Raw genomic sequence first — 9,932 nt, 5'->3', positions numbered from 1 at the left:
ATGCATCAACAGAACGGTGTTTGCAGTATAAAAATATCTACAGCACCTTGTATTCCCAGGTTGTCTCCCATCCAAGTACTAACCAGGCCCAACACTGCTTAGTTTCCAAGATCAGATGAGATTGGGCGTATCCAGTGTGGTGTTGCTGTAGATGAACTTTCTGGTTTCTGTTAGAACTTTTCTACTTCTAACTACTGGTTCATAAATGAATACATTTGAAAATTGAATGCATCAACAGAACGGTGTTGGCAGTATAAAAATATCTACAGCACCTTGTATTCCTAGGTGGTCTCCCATCCAAGTACTAACCAGGCCCAACACTGCTTAGCTTCCAAGATCAGATGAGATTGGGCGTATCCAGTGTGGTGTGGCTGTAGATGAGCTTTGTGGTTTCTGTTAGAACTTTTCTACTTCTAACTACTGGTTCATAAATGAAAACGTTTGAAAATGGAATGCATCAACAGACCGGTGTTGGCAGTATAAAAATATCTACAGCACCTTGTATTCCCAGGTGGTCTCCCATCCAAGTACTAACCAGGCCCAACACTGCTTAGCTTCCAAGATCAGATGAGATTGGGCGTATCCAGTGTGGTGTGACTGTAGATGAGCTTTGTGGTTTCTGTTAGAACTTTTCTACTTCTAACTACTGGTTCATAAATGAAAACGTTTGAAAATGGAATGCATCAACAGACCGGTGTTGGCAGTATAAAAATATCTACAGCACCTTGTATTCCCAGGTGGTCTCCCATCCAAGTACTAACCAGGCCCAACACTGCTTAGCTTCCAAGATCAGATGAGATTGGGCGTATCCAGTGTGCTGTGGCTGTAGATGAGCTTTGCTGTTTCTGTTAGAACTTTTCTACTTCTAACTACTGGTTCATAAATGAATACGTTTGAAAATGGACTGCATCAACAGAATGGTGTTGGCAGTATAAAAATATCTACAGCACCTTGTATTACCGGGTGGTCTCCCATCCAAGTACTAACCAGGCCCAACACTGCTTAGCTTCCAAGATCAGATGAGATTGGGCGTATCCAGTGTGGTGTTGCTGTAGATGAACTTTCTGGTTTCTGTTAGAACTTTTCTACTTCTAACTACTGGTTCATAAATGAATACGTTTGAAAATGGAATGCATCAACAGAACGGTGTTGGTAGTATAAAAATATCTACAGCACCTTGTATTCCCAGGTGGTCTCCCATCCAAGTACTAACCAGGCCCAACACTGCTTAGCTTCCAAGATCAGATGAGATTGGGCGTATCCAGTGCAGTGTGGCTGTAGATGAGCTTTGTGGTTTCTGTTAGAACTTTTCTACTTCTAACTACTGGTTCATAAATGAATACGTTTGAAAATGGAATGCATCAACAGAACGGTGTTGGCAGTATAAAAATATCTACAGCACCTTGTATTCCCAGGTGGTCTCCCATCCAAGTACTAACCAGGCCCAACACTGCTTAGCTTCCAAGATCAGATGAGATTGGGCGTATCCAGTGTGGTGTGGCTGTATATGAGCTTTGTGGTTTCTGTTAGAACTTTTCTACTTCTAACTACTGGTTCATAAATGAATACGTTTGAAAATGGAATGCATCAACAGAACGGTGTTGGCAGTATAAAAATATCAACAGCACCTTGTATTCCCAGGTGGTCTCCCATCCAAGTAATAACCAGGCCCAACACTGCTTATCTTCCAAGATCAGATGAGATTGGGCGTATCCAGTGTGCTGTGGCTGTAGATGAGCTTTGTGGTTTCTGTTAGAACTTTTCTACTTCTAACTACTGGTTCATAAATGAAAACGTTTGAAAATGGAATGCATCAACAGAACGGTGTTGGCAGTTTAAAAATATCTACAGCACCTTGTATTCCCAGGTGGTCTCCCATCCAAGTACTAACCAGGCCCAACACTGCTTAGCTTCCAAGATTAGATGAGAATGGGCGTATCCAGTGTGCTGTGGCTGTAGATGAGGTTTGTTGTTTCTGTTAGAACTTTTCTACTTCTAACTACTGGTTCATAAATGAATACGTTTGAAAATGGAATGCATCAACAGAACGGTGTTGGCAGTATTAAAATATCTACAGCACCTTGTATTACTGGGAGGTCTCCCATCCAAGTACTAACCAGACCTAACACTGCTTAGCTTCCAAGATCAGATGAGATTGGGCGTATCCAGTGTGGTGTTGCTGTAGATGAACTTTCTGGTTTCTGTTAGAACTTTTCTACTTCTAACTACTGGTTCATAAATGAATACATTTGAAAATGGAATGCATCAACAGAACGGTGTTGGTAGTATAAAAATATCTACAGCACCTTGTATTCCCAGGTGGTTTCGCATCCAAGTACTAACCAGGCCCAACACTGCTTAGCTTCCAAGATCAGATGAGATTGGGCGTATCCAGTGTGGTGTGGCTGTAGATGAGCTTTGTGGTTTCTGTTAGAACTTTTCTACTTCTAACTACTGGTTCATAAATGAATACGTTTGAAAATGGAATGCATCAACAGAACGGTGTTGGCAGTATAAAAATATCTACAGCACCTTGTATTCCCAGGTGGTTTCCCATCCAAGTACTAACCAGGCCCAACACTGCTTAGCTTCCAAGATCAGATGAGATTGGGCGTATCCAGTGTGGTGTGGCTGTAGATGAGCTTTGTGGTTTCTGTTAGAACTTTTCTTCTTCTAACTACTGGTTCATAAATGAATACATTTGAAAATGGAATGCATCAACAGAACGGTGTTGGCAGTATAAAAATATCTACAGCACCTTGTATTCCCAGGTGGTCTCCCATCCAAGTACTAACCAGGCCCAACACTGCTTAGCTTCCAAGATCAGATGAGATTGGGCATATCCAGTGTGGTGTGGCTGTAGATGAGCTTTGTGGTTTCTGTTAGAACTTTTCTACTTCTAACTACTGGTTCATAAATGAATACGTTTGAAAATGGAATGCATCAACAGAACGGTGTTGGCAGTATAAAAATATCTACAGCACCTTGTATTCCCAGGTGGTCTCCCATCCAAGTACTAACCAGGCCCAACACTGCTTAGCTTCCAAGATCAGATGAGATTGGGCGTATCCAGTGCGGTGTGGCTGTAGATGAGCTTTGTGGTTTCTGTTAGAACTTTTCTACTTCTAACTACTGGTTCATAAATGAATACGTTTGAAAATGGAATGCATCAACAGAGCGGTGTTGGCAGTATAAAAATATCTACAGCACCTTGTATTCCTAGGTGGTCTCCCATCCAAGTACTAACCAGGCCCAACACTGCTTAGCTTCCAAGATCAGATGAGATTGGGCGCATCCAGTGTGGTGTTGCTGTAGATGAGCTTTGTGGTTTCTGTTAGAACTTTTCTACTTCTAACTACTGGTTCATAAATGAAAACGTTTGAAAATGGAATGCATCAACAGACCGGTGTTGGCAGTATAAAAATATCTACAGCACTTGTATTCCCAGGTGGTCTCCCATCCAAGTACTAACCAGGCCCAACACTGCTTAGCTAACAAGATCAGATGAGATTGGGCGTATCCAGTATGGTGTTACTGTAGATGAGCTTTGTGGTTTCTGTTAGAACTTTTGTACTTCTAACTACTGGTTCATAAATGAATACGTTTGAAAATGAATGCATCAACAGAACGGTGTTGGCAGTATAAAAATATCTACAGCACCTTGTACTCCCAGGTGGTCTCCCATCCAAGTACTAACCAGGCCCAACACTGCTTAGCTTCCAAGATCAGATGAGATTGGGTGTATCCAGTGTGGTGTTGCTGTAGATGAACTGTCTGGTTTCTGTTAGAACTTTTCTACTTCTAACTACTGGTTCATAAATGAATACATTTGAAAATGGAATGCATCAACAGAACGGTGTTGGCAGTATAAAAATATCTACAGCACCTTGTATTCCTAGGTGGTCTCCCATCCAAGTACTAACCTGGCCCAACACTGCTTAGCTTCCAAGATCAGATGAGATTGGGCGTATCCAGTGTGGTGTGACTGTAGATGAGCTTTGTGGTTTCTGTTAGAACTTTTCTACTTCTAACTACTGGTTCATAAATGAAAACGTTTGAAAATGGAATGCATCAACAGACCGGTGTTGGCAGTATAAAAATATCTACAGCACCTTGTATTCCCAGGTGGTCTCCCATCCAAGTACTAACCAGGCCCAACACTGCTTAGCTTCCAAGATCAGATGAGATTGGGCGTATCCAGTGTGCTGTGGCTGTAGATGAGCTTTGCTGTTTCTGTTAGAACTTTTCTACTTCTAACTACTGGTTCATAAATGAATACGTTTGAAAATGGACTGCATCAACAGAATGGTGTTGGCAGTATAAAAATATCTACAGCACCTTGTATTACCAAGTGGTCTCCCATCCAAGTACTAACCAGGCCCAACACTGCTTAGCTTCCAAGATCAGATGAGATTGGGCGTATCCAGTGTGGTGTTGCTGTAGATGAACTTTCTGGTTTCTGTTAGAACTTTTCTACTTCTAACTACTGGTTCATAAATGAATACGTTTGAAAATGGAATGCATCAACAGAACGGTGTTGGTAGTATTAAAATATCTACAGCACCTTGTATTCCCAGGTGGTCTCCCATCCAAGTACTAACCAGGCCCAACACTGCTTAGCTTCCAAGATCAGATGAGATTGGGCGTATCCAGTGCGGTGTGGCTGTAGATGAGCTTTGTGGTTTCTGTTAGAACTTTTCTACTTCTAACTACTGGTTCATAAATGAATACGTTTGAAAATGGAATGCATCAACAGAACGGTGTTGGCAGTATAAAAATATCTACAGCACCTTGTATTCCCAGTTGGTCTCCCATCCAAGTACTAACCAGGCCCAACACTGCTTAGCTTCCAAGATCAGATGAGATTGGGCATATCCAGTGTGGTGTGGCTGTAGATGAGCTTTGTGGTTTCTGTTAGAACTTTTCTACTTCTAACTACTGGTTCATAAATGAATACGTTTGAAAATGGAATGCATCAACAGAACGGTGTTGGCAGTATAAAAATATCTACAGCACCTTGTATTCCCAGGTGGTCTCCCATCCAAGTAATAACCAGGCCCAACACTGCTTATCTTCCAAGATCAGATGAGATTGGGCGTATCCAGTGTGCTGTGGCTGTAGATGAGCTTTGTGGTTTCTGTTAGAACTTTTCTACTTCTAACTACTGGTTCATAAATGAAAACGTTTGAAAATGGAATGCATCAACAGAACGGTGTTGGCAGTATAAAAATATCTACAGCACCTTGTATTCCCAGGTGGTCTCCCATCCAAGTACTAACCAGGCCCAACACTGCTTAGCTTCCAAGATTAGATGAGATTGGTCGTATCCAGTGTGCTGTGGCTGTAGATGAGCTTTGTGGTTTCTGTTAGAACTTTTCTACTTCTAACTACTGGTTCATAAATGAATACATTTGAAAATGGAATGCATCAACAGAACGGTGTTGGTAGTATAAAAATATCTACAGCACCTTGTATTCCCAGGTGGTTTCCCATCCAAGTACTAACCAGGCCCAACACTGCTTAGCTTCCAAGATCAGATGAGATTGGGCGTATCCAGTGTGGTGTGGCTGTAGATGAGCTTTGTGGTTTCTGTTAGAACTTTTCTACTTCTAACTACTGGTTCATAAATGAATAGGTTTGAAAATGGAATGCATCAACAGAACGGTGTTGGCAGTATAAAAATATCTACAGCACCTTGTATTCCCAGGTGGTTTCCCATCCAAGTACTAACCAGGCCCAACACTGCTTAGCTTCCAAGATCAGATGAGATTGGGCGTATCCAGTGTGGTGTGGCTGTAGATGAGCTTTGTGGTTTCTGTTAGAACTTTTCTACTTCTAACTACTGGTTCATAAATGAATACGTTTGAAAATGGAATGCATCAACAGAACGGTGTTGGCAGTATAAAAATATCTACAGCACCTTGTATTCCCAGGTGGTCTCCCATCCAAGTACTAACCAGGCCCAACACTGCTTAGCTTCCAAGATCAGATGAGATTGGGCGTATCCAGTGTGGTGTGGCTGTAGATGAGCTTTGTGGTTTCTGTTAGAACTTTTCTACTTCTAACTACTGGTTCATAAATGAATACGTTTGAAAATGGAATGCATCAATAGAACGGTGTTGGCAGTATAAAAATATCTACAGCACCTTGTATTCCCAGGTGGTCTCCCATCCAAGTACTAACCAGGCCCAACACTGCTTAGCTTCCAAGATCAGATGAGATTGGGCGTATCCAGTGCGGTGTGGCTGTAGATGAGCTTTGTGGTTTCTGTTAGAACTTTTCTACTTCTAACTACTGGTTCATAAATGAATACGTTTGAAAATGGAATGCATCAACAGAACGGTGTTGGCAGTATAAAAATATCTACAGCACCTTGTATTCCTAGGTGGTCTCCCATCCAAGTACTAACCAGGCCCAACACTGCTTAGCTTCCAAGATCAGATGAGATTGGGCGTATCCAGTGTGGTGTGGCTGTAGATGAGCTTTGTGGTTTCTGTTAGAACTTTTCTACTTCTAACTACTGGTTCATAAATGAAAACGTTTGAAAATGGAATGCATCAACAGACCGGTGTTGGCAGTATAAAAATATCTACAGCACTTGTATTCCCAGGTGGTCTCCCATCCAAGTACTAACCAGGCCCAACACTGCTTAGCTTCCAAGAACAGATGAGATTGGGCGTATCCAGTATGGTGTTACTGTAGATGAGCTTTGTGGTTTCTGTTAGAACTTTTGTACTTCTAACTACTGGTTCATAAATGAATACGTTTGAAAATGAATGCATCAACAGAACGGTGTTGGCAGTATAAAAATATCTAAAGCACCTTGTATTCCCAGGTGGTCTCCCATCCAAGTACTAACCAGGCCCAACACTGCTTAGCTTCCAAGATCAGATGAGATTGGGCGTATCCAGTGTGGTGTTGCTGTAGATGAACTTTCTGGTTTCTGTTAGAACTTTTCTACTTCTAACTACTGGTTCATAAATGAATACATTTGAAAATGGAATGCATCAACAGAACGGTGTTGGCAGTATAAAAATATCTACAGCACCTTGTATTCCTAGGTGGTCTCCCATCCAAGTACTAACCAGGCCCAACACTGCTTAGCTTCCAAGATCAGATGAGATTGGGCGTATCCAGTGTAGTGTGGCTGTAGATGAGCTTTGTGGTTTCTGTTAGAACTTTTCTACTTCTAACTACTGGTTCATAAATGAAAACGTTTGAAAATGGAATGCATCAACAGACCGGTGTTGGCAGTATAAAAATATCTACAGCACCTTTTATTCCCAGGTGGTCTCCCATCCAAGTACTAACCAGGCCCAACACTGCTTAGCTTCCAAGATCAGATGAGATTGGGCGTATCCAGTGTGCTGTGGCTGTAGATGAGCTTTGCTGTTTCTGTTAGAACTTTTCTACTTCTAACTACTGGTTCATAAATGAATACGTGTGAAAATGGACTGCATCAACAGAATGGTGTTGGCAGTATAAAAATATCTACAGCACCTTGTATTACCGGGTGGTCTCCCATCCAAGTACTAACCAGGCCCAACACTGCTTAGCTTCCAAGATCAGATGAGATTGGGCGTATCCAGTGTGGTGTTGCTGTAGATGAACTTTCTGGTTTCTGTTAGAACTTTTCTACTTCTAACTACTGGTTCATAAATGAATACGTTTGAAAATGGAATGCATCAACAGAACGATGTTGGTAGTATAAAAATATCTACAGCACCTTGTATTCCCAGGTGGTCTCCCATCCAAGTACTAACCAGGCCCAACACTGCTTAGCTTCCAAGATCAGATGAGATTGGGCGTATCCAGTGCGTTGTGGCTGTAGATGAGCTTTGTGGTTTCTGTTAGAACTTTTCTACTTCTAACTACTGGTTCATAAATGAATACGTTTGAAAATGGAATGCATCAACAGAACGGTGTTGGCAGTATAAAAATATCTACAGCACCTTGTATTCCCAGGTGGTCTCCCATCCAAGTACTAACCAGGCCCAACACTACTTAGCTTCCAAGATCAGATGAGATTGGGCGTATCCAGTGTGGTGTGGCTGTATATGAGCTTTGTGGTTTCTGTTAGAACTTTTCTACTTCTAACTACTGGTTCATAAATGAATACGTTTGAAAATGGAATGCATCAACAGAACGGTGTTGGCAGTATAAAAATATCTACAGCACCTTGTATTCCCAGGTGGTCTCCCATCCAAGTAATAACCAGGCCCAACACTGCTTATCTTCCAAGATCAGATGAGATTGGGCGTATCCAGTGTGCTGTGGCTGTAGATGAGCTTTGTGGTTTCTGTTAGAACTTTTCTACTTCTAACTACTGGTTCATAAATGAAAACGTTTGAAAATGGAATGCATCAACAGAACGGTGTTGGCAGTATAAAAATATCTACAGCACCTTGTATTCCCAGGTGGTCTCCCATCCAAGTACTAACCAGGCCCAACACTGCTTAGCTTCCAAGATTAGATGAGATTGGGCGTATCCAGTGTGCTGTGGCTGTAGATGAGCTTTGTTGTTTCTGTTAGAACTTTTCTACTTCTAACTACTGGTTCATAAATGAATACGTTTGAAAATGGAATGCATCAACAGAACGGTGTTGGCAGTATAAAAATATCTACAGCACCTTGTATTACCGGGTGGTCTCCCATCCAAGTACTAACCAGGCACAACACTGCTTAGCTTCCAAGATCAGATGAGATTGGGCGTATCCAGTGTGGTGTGGCTGTAGATGAGCTTTGTGGTTTCTGTTAGAACTTTTCTACTTCTAACTACTGGTTCATAAATTAATACGTTTGAAAATGGAATGCATCAACAGAACGGTGTTGGCAGTATAAAAATATCTACAGCACCTTGTATTCCCAGGTGGTCTCCCATCCAAGTACTAACCAGGCCCAACACTGCTTAGCTTCCAAGATCAGATGAGATTGGGCGTATCCAGTGTGGTGTGGCTATAGATGAGCTTTGTTGTTTCTGTTAGAACTTTTCTACTTCTAACTACTGGTTCATAAATGAATACGTTTGAAAATAGAATGCATCAACAGAACGGTGTTGGCAGTATAAAAATATCTACAGCACCTTGTATTCCCAGGTGGTCTCCCATCCAAGTACTAACCAGGCCCAACACTGCTTAGCTTCCAAGATCAGATGAGATTGGGCGTATCCAGTGTGGTGTGGCTGTAGATGAGCTTTGTGGTTTCTGTTAGAACTTTTCTACTTCTAACTACTGGTTCATAAATGAAAACGTTTGAAAATGGAATGCATCAACAGAACGGTGTTGGCAGTATAAAAATATCTACAGCAACTTGTATTCCCAGGTGGTCTCCCATCCAAGTACTAACCAGGCCCAACACTGCTTAGCTTCCAAGATTAGATGAGATTGGGCGTATCCAGTGTGCTGTGGCTGTAGATGAGGTTTGTTGTTTCTGTTAGAACTTTTCTACTTCTAACTACTGGTTCATAAATGAATACGTTTGAAAATGGAATGCATCAACAGAACGGTGTTGGCAGTATTAAAATATCTACAGCTCCTTGTATTACTGGGTGGTCTCCCATCCAAGTACTAACCAGACCCAACACTGCTTAGCTTCCAAGATCAAATGAGATTGGGCGTATCCAGTGTGGTGTTGCTGTAGATGAACTTTCTGGTTTCTGTTAGAACTTTTCTACTTCTAACTACTGGTTCATAAATGAATACATTTGAAAATGGAATGCATCAACAGAACGGTGTTGGTAGTATAAAAATATCTACAGCACCTTGTATTCCCAGGTGGTTTCCCATCCAAGTACTAACCAGGCCCAACACTGCTTAGCTTCCAAGATCAGATGAGATTGGGCGTATCCAGTGTGGTGTGGCTGTAGATGAGCTTTGTGGTTTCTGTTAGAACTTTTCTACTTCTAACTACTGGTTCATAAATGAATACGTTTG

At 41.7% G+C, this 9,932-nt stretch overlaps 29 non-coding genes and 15 pseudogenes across 29 annotated transcripts; all 44 read right to left on the bottom strand.

Annotated features, from left to right (window-relative positions):
- Positions 1 to 34: 34 nt before the first annotated feature.
- LOC134891900 (5S ribosomal RNA) lies at positions 35 to 153 on the bottom strand (annotated as a pseudogene).
- Positions 154 to 260: 107 nt separating this feature from the next.
- Positions 261 to 379, bottom strand: LOC135060394 (5S ribosomal RNA). The gene has a single exon (XR_010246788.1). It is a non-coding gene; the product is annotated as a 5S ribosomal RNA (ribosomal RNA).
- Positions 380 to 486: 107 nt separating this feature from the next.
- Positions 487 to 605, bottom strand: LOC134901465 (5S ribosomal RNA). Its single transcript, XR_010174956.1, has one exon. It is a non-coding gene; the product is annotated as a 5S ribosomal RNA (ribosomal RNA).
- A 107-nt stretch (positions 606 to 712) lies between these two features.
- Positions 713 to 831, bottom strand: LOC135066786 (5S ribosomal RNA). Its single transcript, XR_010253026.1, has one exon. It is a non-coding gene; the product is annotated as a 5S ribosomal RNA (ribosomal RNA).
- A 107-nt stretch (positions 832 to 938) lies between these two features.
- Positions 939 to 1,057, bottom strand: LOC134887231 (5S ribosomal RNA; annotated as a pseudogene).
- Positions 1,058 to 1,164: 107 nt separating this feature from the next.
- Positions 1,165 to 1,283, bottom strand: LOC135061275 (5S ribosomal RNA). Its single transcript, XR_010247662.1, has one exon. It is a non-coding gene; the product is annotated as a 5S ribosomal RNA (ribosomal RNA).
- Positions 1,284 to 1,390: 107 nt separating this feature from the next.
- LOC135062420 (5S ribosomal RNA) lies at positions 1,391 to 1,509 on the bottom strand. The gene has a single exon (XR_010248770.1). It is a non-coding gene; the product is annotated as a 5S ribosomal RNA (ribosomal RNA).
- Positions 1,510 to 1,616: 107 nt separating this feature from the next.
- Positions 1,617 to 1,735, bottom strand: LOC134892426 (5S ribosomal RNA; annotated as a pseudogene).
- Positions 1,736 to 1,842: 107 nt separating this feature from the next.
- On the bottom strand, positions 1,843 to 1,961 carry LOC134893405 (5S ribosomal RNA; annotated as a pseudogene).
- Positions 1,962 to 2,068: 107 nt separating this feature from the next.
- LOC134895388 (5S ribosomal RNA) lies at positions 2,069 to 2,187 on the bottom strand (annotated as a pseudogene).
- A 107-nt stretch (positions 2,188 to 2,294) lies between these two features.
- Positions 2,295 to 2,413, bottom strand: LOC134885802 (5S ribosomal RNA). Its single transcript, XR_010169906.1, has one exon. It is a non-coding gene; the product is annotated as a 5S ribosomal RNA (ribosomal RNA).
- A 107-nt stretch (positions 2,414 to 2,520) lies between these two features.
- Positions 2,521 to 2,639, bottom strand: LOC135058746 (5S ribosomal RNA). The gene has a single exon (XR_010245169.1). It is a non-coding gene; the product is annotated as a 5S ribosomal RNA (ribosomal RNA).
- Positions 2,640 to 2,746: 107 nt separating this feature from the next.
- LOC135058991 (5S ribosomal RNA) lies at positions 2,747 to 2,865 on the bottom strand. Its single transcript, XR_010245411.1, has one exon. It is a non-coding gene; the product is annotated as a 5S ribosomal RNA (ribosomal RNA).
- Positions 2,866 to 2,972: 107 nt separating this feature from the next.
- Positions 2,973 to 3,091, bottom strand: LOC134900822 (5S ribosomal RNA). The gene has a single exon (XR_010174326.1). It is a non-coding gene; the product is annotated as a 5S ribosomal RNA (ribosomal RNA).
- A 107-nt stretch (positions 3,092 to 3,198) lies between these two features.
- LOC135063627 (5S ribosomal RNA) lies at positions 3,199 to 3,317 on the bottom strand. Its single transcript, XR_010249953.1, has one exon. It is a non-coding gene; the product is annotated as a 5S ribosomal RNA (ribosomal RNA).
- Positions 3,318 to 3,424: 107 nt separating this feature from the next.
- LOC134893248 (5S ribosomal RNA) lies at positions 3,425 to 3,542 on the bottom strand (annotated as a pseudogene).
- Positions 3,543 to 3,648: 106 nt separating this feature from the next.
- On the bottom strand, positions 3,649 to 3,767 carry LOC135058877 (5S ribosomal RNA). The gene has a single exon (XR_010245301.1). It is a non-coding gene; the product is annotated as a 5S ribosomal RNA (ribosomal RNA).
- Positions 3,768 to 3,874: 107 nt separating this feature from the next.
- LOC135061420 (5S ribosomal RNA) lies at positions 3,875 to 3,993 on the bottom strand. Its single transcript, XR_010247801.1, has one exon. It is a non-coding gene; the product is annotated as a 5S ribosomal RNA (ribosomal RNA).
- A 107-nt stretch (positions 3,994 to 4,100) lies between these two features.
- LOC135066785 (5S ribosomal RNA) lies at positions 4,101 to 4,219 on the bottom strand. Its single transcript, XR_010253025.1, has one exon. It is a non-coding gene; the product is annotated as a 5S ribosomal RNA (ribosomal RNA).
- Positions 4,220 to 4,326: 107 nt separating this feature from the next.
- Positions 4,327 to 4,445, bottom strand: LOC134886103 (5S ribosomal RNA). The gene has a single exon (XR_010170197.1). It is a non-coding gene; the product is annotated as a 5S ribosomal RNA (ribosomal RNA).
- A 107-nt stretch (positions 4,446 to 4,552) lies between these two features.
- On the bottom strand, positions 4,553 to 4,671 carry LOC134900821 (5S ribosomal RNA). The gene has a single exon (XR_010174325.1). It is a non-coding gene; the product is annotated as a 5S ribosomal RNA (ribosomal RNA).
- A 107-nt stretch (positions 4,672 to 4,778) lies between these two features.
- On the bottom strand, positions 4,779 to 4,897 carry LOC135065161 (5S ribosomal RNA). Its single transcript, XR_010251449.1, has one exon. It is a non-coding gene; the product is annotated as a 5S ribosomal RNA (ribosomal RNA).
- Positions 4,898 to 5,004: 107 nt separating this feature from the next.
- On the bottom strand, positions 5,005 to 5,123 carry LOC134889404 (5S ribosomal RNA; annotated as a pseudogene).
- Positions 5,124 to 5,230: 107 nt separating this feature from the next.
- LOC134892967 (5S ribosomal RNA) lies at positions 5,231 to 5,349 on the bottom strand (annotated as a pseudogene).
- Positions 5,350 to 5,456: 107 nt separating this feature from the next.
- LOC135058745 (5S ribosomal RNA) lies at positions 5,457 to 5,575 on the bottom strand. Its single transcript, XR_010245168.1, has one exon. It is a non-coding gene; the product is annotated as a 5S ribosomal RNA (ribosomal RNA).
- A 107-nt stretch (positions 5,576 to 5,682) lies between these two features.
- On the bottom strand, positions 5,683 to 5,801 carry LOC135058744 (5S ribosomal RNA). Its single transcript, XR_010245167.1, has one exon. It is a non-coding gene; the product is annotated as a 5S ribosomal RNA (ribosomal RNA).
- A 107-nt stretch (positions 5,802 to 5,908) lies between these two features.
- LOC135065956 (5S ribosomal RNA) lies at positions 5,909 to 6,027 on the bottom strand. Its single transcript, XR_010252220.1, has one exon. It is a non-coding gene; the product is annotated as a 5S ribosomal RNA (ribosomal RNA).
- Positions 6,028 to 6,134: 107 nt separating this feature from the next.
- On the bottom strand, positions 6,135 to 6,253 carry LOC134900819 (5S ribosomal RNA). The gene has a single exon (XR_010174323.1). It is a non-coding gene; the product is annotated as a 5S ribosomal RNA (ribosomal RNA).
- Positions 6,254 to 6,360: 107 nt separating this feature from the next.
- Positions 6,361 to 6,479, bottom strand: LOC135060393 (5S ribosomal RNA). The gene has a single exon (XR_010246787.1). It is a non-coding gene; the product is annotated as a 5S ribosomal RNA (ribosomal RNA).
- Positions 6,480 to 6,586: 107 nt separating this feature from the next.
- Positions 6,587 to 6,704, bottom strand: LOC134890671 (5S ribosomal RNA; annotated as a pseudogene).
- Positions 6,705 to 6,810: 106 nt separating this feature from the next.
- LOC134884619 (5S ribosomal RNA) lies at positions 6,811 to 6,929 on the bottom strand. The gene has a single exon (XR_010168761.1). It is a non-coding gene; the product is annotated as a 5S ribosomal RNA (ribosomal RNA).
- Positions 6,930 to 7,036: 107 nt separating this feature from the next.
- Positions 7,037 to 7,155, bottom strand: LOC135066392 (5S ribosomal RNA). Its single transcript, XR_010252639.1, has one exon. It is a non-coding gene; the product is annotated as a 5S ribosomal RNA (ribosomal RNA).
- A 107-nt stretch (positions 7,156 to 7,262) lies between these two features.
- Positions 7,263 to 7,381, bottom strand: LOC134885293 (5S ribosomal RNA). The gene has a single exon (XR_010169411.1). It is a non-coding gene; the product is annotated as a 5S ribosomal RNA (ribosomal RNA).
- A 107-nt stretch (positions 7,382 to 7,488) lies between these two features.
- LOC134887230 (5S ribosomal RNA) lies at positions 7,489 to 7,607 on the bottom strand (annotated as a pseudogene).
- Positions 7,608 to 7,714: 107 nt separating this feature from the next.
- LOC135068069 (5S ribosomal RNA) lies at positions 7,715 to 7,833 on the bottom strand. Its single transcript, XR_010254277.1, has one exon. It is a non-coding gene; the product is annotated as a 5S ribosomal RNA (ribosomal RNA).
- A 107-nt stretch (positions 7,834 to 7,940) lies between these two features.
- Positions 7,941 to 8,059, bottom strand: LOC135068579 (5S ribosomal RNA). Its single transcript, XR_010254774.1, has one exon. It is a non-coding gene; the product is annotated as a 5S ribosomal RNA (ribosomal RNA).
- Positions 8,060 to 8,166: 107 nt separating this feature from the next.
- Positions 8,167 to 8,285, bottom strand: LOC134889402 (5S ribosomal RNA; annotated as a pseudogene).
- Positions 8,286 to 8,392: 107 nt separating this feature from the next.
- Positions 8,393 to 8,511, bottom strand: LOC134888755 (5S ribosomal RNA; annotated as a pseudogene).
- Positions 8,512 to 8,618: 107 nt separating this feature from the next.
- Positions 8,619 to 8,737, bottom strand: LOC134891274 (5S ribosomal RNA; annotated as a pseudogene).
- Positions 8,738 to 8,844: 107 nt separating this feature from the next.
- On the bottom strand, positions 8,845 to 8,963 carry LOC134901792 (5S ribosomal RNA). The gene has a single exon (XR_010175272.1). It is a non-coding gene; the product is annotated as a 5S ribosomal RNA (ribosomal RNA).
- A 107-nt stretch (positions 8,964 to 9,070) lies between these two features.
- On the bottom strand, positions 9,071 to 9,189 carry LOC135065944 (5S ribosomal RNA). The gene has a single exon (XR_010252209.1). It is a non-coding gene; the product is annotated as a 5S ribosomal RNA (ribosomal RNA).
- Positions 9,190 to 9,296: 107 nt separating this feature from the next.
- On the bottom strand, positions 9,297 to 9,415 carry LOC134892330 (5S ribosomal RNA; annotated as a pseudogene).
- Positions 9,416 to 9,522: 107 nt separating this feature from the next.
- LOC134895314 (5S ribosomal RNA) lies at positions 9,523 to 9,641 on the bottom strand (annotated as a pseudogene).
- Positions 9,642 to 9,748: 107 nt separating this feature from the next.
- On the bottom strand, positions 9,749 to 9,867 carry LOC135058743 (5S ribosomal RNA). Its single transcript, XR_010245166.1, has one exon. It is a non-coding gene; the product is annotated as a 5S ribosomal RNA (ribosomal RNA).
- Between the last annotated feature and the right edge of the window lie 65 nt (positions 9,868 to 9,932).

This window comes from Pseudophryne corroboree, chromosome 3 (assembly GCF_028390025.1).
Source record: "Pseudophryne corroboree isolate aPseCor3 chromosome 3, aPseCor3.hap2, whole genome shotgun sequence".
Lineage (NCBI taxonomy): Eukaryota > Metazoa > Chordata > Amphibia > Anura > Myobatrachidae > Pseudophryne > Pseudophryne corroboree.
The sequence above is the reverse complement of the archived record's forward strand: the minus strand, read 5'-3'. Positions and strand labels throughout refer to the sequence as shown.